At 39.7% G+C, this 8,079-nt stretch overlaps 1 long non-coding RNA gene across 1 annotated transcript; it reads right to left on the bottom strand.

The window, feature by feature from the left end:
• Positions 1-1,389: 1,389 nt before the first annotated feature.
• LOC309704852 lies at positions 1,390-8,079 on the bottom strand. The gene is made up of 2 exons (XR_014276386.1): positions 5,830-8,079; positions 1,390-5,528 (listed from the first exon to the last, which is right to left on the bottom strand). It is a non-coding gene; the product is annotated as an uncharacterized lncRNA (long non-coding RNA).

Raw genomic sequence — 8,079 nt, forward strand, 5'->3', positions numbered from 1 at the left:
TCCGAGCCGGGGCTCGAACCGGCAACCTTCCGATTACAAGGCGAACTCCCAACTCTTGAGCCACTTCCTCTGGAAGTTGGGATTTGTGGGAATAAAGTTGAACATTTCTTTGCAACTGGAAGTACCAAAAAAAATCGGATTTATTGAAATTAAAGCGAATAACTAGTTTGTTAAAACTTGCAAAAACCTCATTAATGTATAGATCACCTAGAGTACCAAGTCCTTTATCGTCTAAAACAGAGAATCTTAAGTCCGTCTTTTCTGGAACAAATAAGTGATCGTTGCAGATCGGGGTTGCAAGAGGGAGGGTGAGCCAACCAAAGTGGAGTCTTATTTGTGACTAAATTTTTAATGTTTCCGTGACAACTGGATTGATAGGGATGATTGTGAGGTATCACATGCTAAAGCACTGACGAGGAACAGGAGGCCTCTTCACTCTGGCACCAATTAGTATAGGGAGACGTACACCACAATAATATATTATACATATTAGATGCCCAATAATACCCAATTAAATTAGGCAGTCTTAATCCTCCAGCTGATCTATCCCTATAAAGAAGTGAGCGACTAGCCCTCGGACGTTTACCGGCCCAAATAAATGATGAAATAGCGTCATTTATAGTTCTGAAAAATTGTTTAGGCAGATAAATGGGCAAACTTTGAAATACATATAGATACTGTATCTAGGTAATACATTCATTTTAATAACTTGAATCCTACCAGCTAAAGACAGCGGTAGGTAGTTCCATCTTTGAAGATCAGACTTAACTTTCATTGTAAGTAAAGTAATATTTTGTTCCCGCACTAATCTCAGAGATCGTGAAATTGCAATCCTGAGATATTTAAACCCCAAATTAGCCATTTTAAAGGGTATAGTTGATGTAGGTATGTCTGCAGCCATTTGATTAACTGGAAAGTAAATGGAAAGTATTACTTTAGTATTAGTTTGGCTGGTACAGTGGAAGAGTACCCAGCCACTGGTACAGATATGTAGACGACACCTGGGTCAAAATCAAGACACAAGAAGTGGAATCCTTCACTGCGCACATTAACGCTGTGGATAAAAACATCAAGTTCACCAGGGAAGACACAAAGGATAACTGTTTGCCTTTCCTGGACTGTGTGGTATATTGTAATAAGCAGCAGCTATTACTACCTCCCACCAGTAGGTGGTACTGTGGTATTGTATGTGATTGAAAGGGAGCTGAGTAAAAGACCTGACCTCCACCATAGCCTCGTCTCAGTCCTCTGTGCTTGATCTAAAGTTGACTTTGACCGCAACCCACGTCAAACCAGCAGTTGGTACAACGCTGCATAAAGTTACAACATGGTGTGTTAAGGTTCAAAGTTGAGGAAGGAGAGTACACACCACCCATGGTCCAGTAGGTCTTTGGTCAAACAATGATTTTAATGAACACACGTGTGGGAAGACAACTCTGTACGCAGACAGGAAGTAGTCTTCGACTTAATCAAAGCATGAACAGATATTTTATAGCATCAGGGTTTATTTACTGACGCCCCTTCATGCGTCACCGGTACATTTTATACATAGATCAGATCAACATCATCATGACTTTTCACCCAGAAAATCATCTTCTATTTTCATGGCTTGGTACTTTCCGTTCTTATCTTAAAATGAATTGTTCCTCTTTCTTGCCGAGACAACAAGGACGGTTCCTCTAAATAAATTTAACTCTATGTGTGTGTGTCACGACCTCACATGCTCTTTGTGTCACCTCTTCACCTACTGTCTGTGTCTCGTCCTCAAATGCTCTTTCTCAATTCACCTGTTGCACTTCTGACCTTTTACCAGACCAGAAGCTCACTGAGACTATGTGTGTGTCTTCTACTAAATAAATGTTTTAACCAAGAACCTCTACTAAAACCTTAATATAAAATGATCTGATATATAAGTGTTTTGTAAGCATGTATTGCAATTCCTTCTATGGCTCCAAGTCACTTGCACAATAGATTGTCCGAACATCGCGCCGAACAAAGCTTCCGACCCCCAATTAATTGACCGAGCTCCAACTCTTTAATAAGCACAGATATGCATTGTGTATAAAATAGTCATAGCTGCTTAAGGCCTTCTTAAAGCTATCTGTTACATTGTTAAAGCCTCGTCTTAGCCTGCGGCTCAAAATAACTATCTGCTTTCACTTCTGCATACAACTTCCTGTCAGCCTGCAACTCAGTCTTTCTGAAAGAGACACTGTTTAACCCCTGAATGCAATATAAACTCCAGATTTTATTATTAATGCAATGGTAATGATGACAATTATTTAACAATAGCAGTAAAATAATTTCCCTGCTCCACACTCCCTCTCACGACCTCTGGAACACCAGAGGTCGCAATACATTGTGGTTCAGCAGGCCTCGAGATCTCCAGGATCCTCGCCCCTCCTGTGGTCGCCGAGATCTTCTGCAAAGGAAACAAAACACCTTTTCCTGCATCTCCCTAACTTATCCTATCTGGGACTCTTTAATCAAAAGCCTGATCCTAATTATGTTCTTAACTTATTGACTTGTATTTATGTATATTCTTCAACGTTACTCACCACTTTAAAATTCTTTAAGCGCTGGTTTCACGTCCGGTTGCTCGCTCTATTTTTCCCTATCTGATCATCAACATCCTGTATACATTTCATCATAGCTAAATGCTGCCTTGAAACAACTCCTGTGTGTTAACACTAACTTCATTTTAAAACCTCACATTTCCTATGTTATCACCTGTTTTTGGTATAGCCTTTTTTATTTCATTTGCTCCCTTTAATGTAACAATACCTTCTAATTCTAATTTATCAGACTTAACCAAAATATATGCTTTCCTTACTCTTTAGTCCTTCTTTAAGTTCAGTCAAAAAGCTAAATGAATTTAGGGCCTTTTGCCTGGAATCAATACTGTCATGTGTGTTTCTTAACTCTGTGTCTGTAAGCGTGCAATCCTTCAATAACTTCAATAACTCATATCAAAAAATGCAATATGTATAAAAATCATTTCTATTTATAAGCTCCCCCTTTATCCTAAAAATACCTCCTATGTAATATCTGTATGTATAAGCCTACATTATAACCACTACTTCTAGAAATCAAAAAGAAATCAAACCTGTTCTACTCCTTCAACCCTCACTAATTTTCCCTCTAAGACTTATTCACAGCTTTGAAAAACCGGCATTGTATCTTCTAAACAGGATTCAGTTCTGTCTTGGTCCTGGGCCATGTTGGCCCAGTATTCTTGGTTCCTTGTATTTTCGCTCCTTATTTAGGCCAGGTTTTCTGAGGTGTCCTGTTGTGGTGTTCCCTAAGTGTTTTTTCCCTTTGTGACTCTTACCCCCTTGTGCCCCTCTGTGTATTTATGAGCTCTCGTCTCTCTTTGTGTTTATTCCATGTTTTCCCCAGCCTGTTATGTCTGTGTTCTCCCCGTGCTCTCTCTCCTCCTGTCTGAACCTCTGTGTACTTCCTGTTTTACTTTGACAGTCTCTCGTCAGTATGCGTAATATTGTGTTCACTCCTGCCCTGTCTCGTTATGTTTATCAGTGTCACCTGTGTTCCCCACCTGTGTGTAATCTCCCTGTGTTCTCTGGGTGTATTTAAGTTGTGTCTTCTGTTATGGTAGTTGCTGGTTTGTCTGTGTTGTTTCCCCTCGGTCTCCCTGCGTCTCTTGTGTATTTCCCCGGACCTCCCTGCATCCTCGTTTCTGGTTTGTGTTATTAGCTTACCCAGTTTAGGTTTCCGGTTTCTTGTTTTTCCACCAGTGCTGTTTTGTGCCCACCGTTGTAAATAAATATTCACCTGCACCAGAGCTGCCGCCTTTTGGGTCCTTTTCTACAACTCCACACGGCTTGCCTCGCAAACCGTGACAAGTTCACTTTTAATCCTTTAACCTTAACTTAAAAATAACAGTTTCAGTTTTACCATATCCAAATGATCAAAAACCCAAAAGGTCCTAAAATGATCCTAAATTATTAAACAATTAAATTATTAAACCCTAAACCCCCCTTTATCTTGATACATTTCATGTGTCAAGATACTATACAAAACTTAAAAATGCTCAGTTTTCCCCCCTCATGATCCAATCTATGTCATAAAAATAAACTTAAAACAGAACAGTTATCAGTCATGTGTTACTTCAATTAATGATAACTGAGTTTCATCAAAAATATTTCCCCTTTAGCATTTGGCATTCTCCCAACAATATACTATAATCCCATAATCTAACCCCAGTCAACAAAACAAAACAGAAATTTTCTCTGGTAAAAACAAATTGTTTGTCCACATTAATTCATCCTCACTCACATTCAGTCACACATTCACTCACATGCAGTCACACCATGTATTTGCTGATAGTGGAGCTTCCCGCACGATCAGATACTCCACCCTCAGCAAAATGAGCTCAGTCATTTTTATTTTCCATAGGAAAATATTTCTTTATGCTTTTGGACTGGATTGACTCGCATAAAATCCTTTTTACAGGGACTTACGACCTGAATAGTCCCCACAGGTAGCTCTCCTCAGCCAATTGTAATCTGGAAAGCCGCCTTATATTTGCTCTTCCCGAGAATTTTCAGCGCCGTTATTCACTGTTGCAGGCCTGCTTAAAACAGAAATGAAAAATAGAGCTGATTGTTAGCTCATAAAAACAAAACAAAATCACCTGACAGGTTTTCTTTAAGTGCACTGTTACAAAATAATGGGCCCCTCCCAGACATGTCCATGTTTCCTAAAACTCCCTCTATTAAAAACAAAAACACCAACCCAAACCTAACTGACAAAATCAACCCATCACCACAACAACCTCAACAACCTTAAACGCACAAAAGTTTTGCCACCACCTAATTTCACCTCCTCAATACACCGAAAGTCTCATTAAAACCACACAATTTGCAAACAAAAATCACCCCCTTATGCTCTATAACATACTTCAATTCAGCATAAAACCCCCTTACAACAACATATCACTAAACTATAAATTTCCTACCCAAATCTGCACTCCTCTTGTCTGCCGTGCTTCCTCTCCTGAAAGTCACTTCCTCAGTCATATGGCTTCTTCTATTCCTCAATTACAAACTCAAATATATTTTATTAAACATTCACACCATTGTATCATTCATACAAAATAGCAAGCTGTTCTTCATTGCCTATGTTTGTGTTCTTAGCCAGGTTTAATCAGTGTCTATGCATTAAACTCCATGAGCTTGTCTTGTCTTTATAAGTTTAATGCATTTTCTGTTTGTGTGTGTGAATTTGCATATGGTGCTTTTGCAGTGTGTCAGACTCCTGCACAATTCTCCACTTAAGCCGTCAGTTTCTTTCCCAAATTTGCTAACCCAAATTTTAAGTTCCCACCTTATTCCTGCTCCTCAGCCAGAAGCTAGGGCCCACTTGTCAGGTTTATGGAGACATGGCGCTGTAAACAATTCAACCAGAAACTTGCCTTGGCATGTCCAGTCAAGTTAACCTACAGGTCTCTTCCGACCGCTGCACGTGGAAAATTGATCCAGATCTGTTTCGCCCCTATAGAAACACAACTGAGACATTTTCATTATTATCATATGTACTTAAACTACCCTTTTCCCTCTCTCTGGTCAGAGGTCCCAACTTATGTTATGTATATACGTGTAAGCAGGTCTTCATTGCTTTTCCTATGTATTTTGTTAATGTTCAGTAAGTGTAAGCTGCTTTCTTCATTGCCTCTATATGTTATAGTCAGGTTTAATTCATGCATCTTTTCTCTGATTTCTTAATTCAAAACTATCTCACTTCTGATCCTTTCCAGAAATAATTTCACATGTAACACTTTGTCTATGTGTGTTTTCTATTCTTGTTTACCTCTTTGTTTGTGACGGTGGACATCTCTAAACCATCATGAGTTCAAGCTTCACTTTCAGTCCAATTACACCCTGTATTCTCACAGTCGAACTCGTCCTGCTTCACCTCTCACTGGTCACTGTCCTCTTCTCTCAGTGTCCTTTTGTTGTCTTGAATTCCAGCAAACACAGTCTGTTTCTTCTCTGTTTCTCTTCAGTATTTTCCTTTTGGATCAAGTCCCAGCCTGGCAAAATACCACATTCAGTGCCTTTAAACAGTCATGTCACACTGTTCTTACCAGCCTGCTGTCCACCGTGCATGTTTCATCACGTGGTTTCTTCTTTTCTGTTGATCCTCTCAGTCATCTCTTTCAAGATTACTCCAAGCATGGCAAATCTGACAATCAGTGTCCAGTGCTTTACCACCGTTCATTATCCCACTGTTCAACTGCCCAGCCTGTAATTTACAGTACATGTTTCCACCTCGTGGTTCCTTTCATGCTGCTGCTGGTGTCGTCAGTGTGGTTTCCGTTGCACTGTCTTTTGCCTGCTATTAATTCTTCTCAAGTCCACGATGTTCTGTCGGTCTTCATCAGGAGATTAACTGTCCTTTGAGCTTCTTCTCAGGATGGGGACAAGTGCGAGGTCAAGCTGTAAAATTTTAAGCCAAAATCTGGCCTGTTTTCTCCCAATTATGCTACTCTAGTGGTTTTGGCGCCGTACTCAAAATTCCAGGTTGAGAGAAGTCCACCTTCATTTATCTGGAACCTGTATTAACACACTAAAGCATACGATTACTATCCTTTTCATTTCTTTTTCAAAACCTCCATTCTTAATCTGCCTAGAGTTTAGCTCATCTGTTTCTCTCTCTGGGTGCTCACTCGTCACCTTATATGGGCATGCAAACTTCCTGTCACCCACACCATTTCCTGTTACACACACACAGCACGCAGCTGCTCAGAGCAGCTCAAGCTGCTTTGCTGTTTCTCCAGGCTAATCAAACTTATTTTGTATTTACAATCTACAAACCCTCTGTAATTCTACTAACTTTTGACCTAAAATGTAGCATCATTCACACAATGATTTCATAATCCTCTCACACACACCTTTTAAATAAACTAAACTCTTATAACATCACTCATGCATCTCTTAAATTAAAAACACTTTCAAACTTTAAAACATCCTACTTTACATCACCAAAGAAATACCTCTCACACCTTTATTCATCATTCAAAACCTTCTAGTCACCGCATTCACACAAGAAATTGAAAAAATAAAACACACCAGCAACTATTGCTGGAGAGAAGTTACTACTGAAAGTAATATGTTAATCTTAAGTATACACAGTGCACTCAATATATTTATATATCTACATCCAACTTCAGTCAATTACTATACATCCACTACGGCAACTCAAAACTTTATTTATAGTCCTCTAATAAACATGAATGGCATTTTAAACACACACTCAACAATGTTTGCAGCAGTATTTGTAAAACCAACTGTGGCTTAAACAGTTCACTGCTTACTAATTTGCATTTTCACTCACACACACACCGTCTAAAAATAGCTCCAGCATTGCCTCAGACTCCTTTCACACAGAGATCTCTTATTTTATATTACAAAGACATCTTATATTTACAACCACTGTCAGATCTGTCAGCTTTAGCGCCTACACAATTTAGACAAATTTAAAATAACCGCCCAGCGGATAAACTCCCTGAGTTTTTTGCGACCAATTAACCAGTATCAAGACTTTAACTGTTTCTGGCCTCATTTCTAAAATCCCTAACTCAATTTAAAAGCGTCAACCAACCCAAACTTTGAAGTTTTAGGTAAAGTTACACGCCCGAAGTCCAACTTCTTCTGACCAAAAAAGCGCAGGTACCGTTCCAAACGGTAAGGAGACTCTAACTCCTAGCTTAATTCCAGGATGCCCTGTACCCCACAGCTAAGCCACACTGAACTATCCCTCTTCGCCGAGAGGTCAATGTCGCGCGTCCACGACAAGGAGGGAGCGTAACCTCCGGGCTCTGCGCTTCCTAGCAGACTCGAACTGCCGTTCTAGAATAATTTATAATACTTTGAAACAACAATCAACACCCGAAACAAGTGTATAACTGAGGCAGGTGCAACCTAGTGGTCAATGGAGACTCCAACTCACAAAATGACCGCTCAGGTCCACTCTTATGACCAAATTTGGACTCTAACCAACACAATAACCAATTCCCTACCAAACTACTTGAGACTCGAACTCAATTTCTTTGGGACT

Source organism: Aulonocara stuartgranti (assembly GCF_965226115.1).
Source record: "Aulonocara stuartgranti genome assembly, chromosome: 4".
Classification (NCBI taxonomy): Eukaryota; Metazoa; Chordata; class Actinopteri; order Cichliformes; family Cichlidae; genus Aulonocara; species Aulonocara stuartgranti.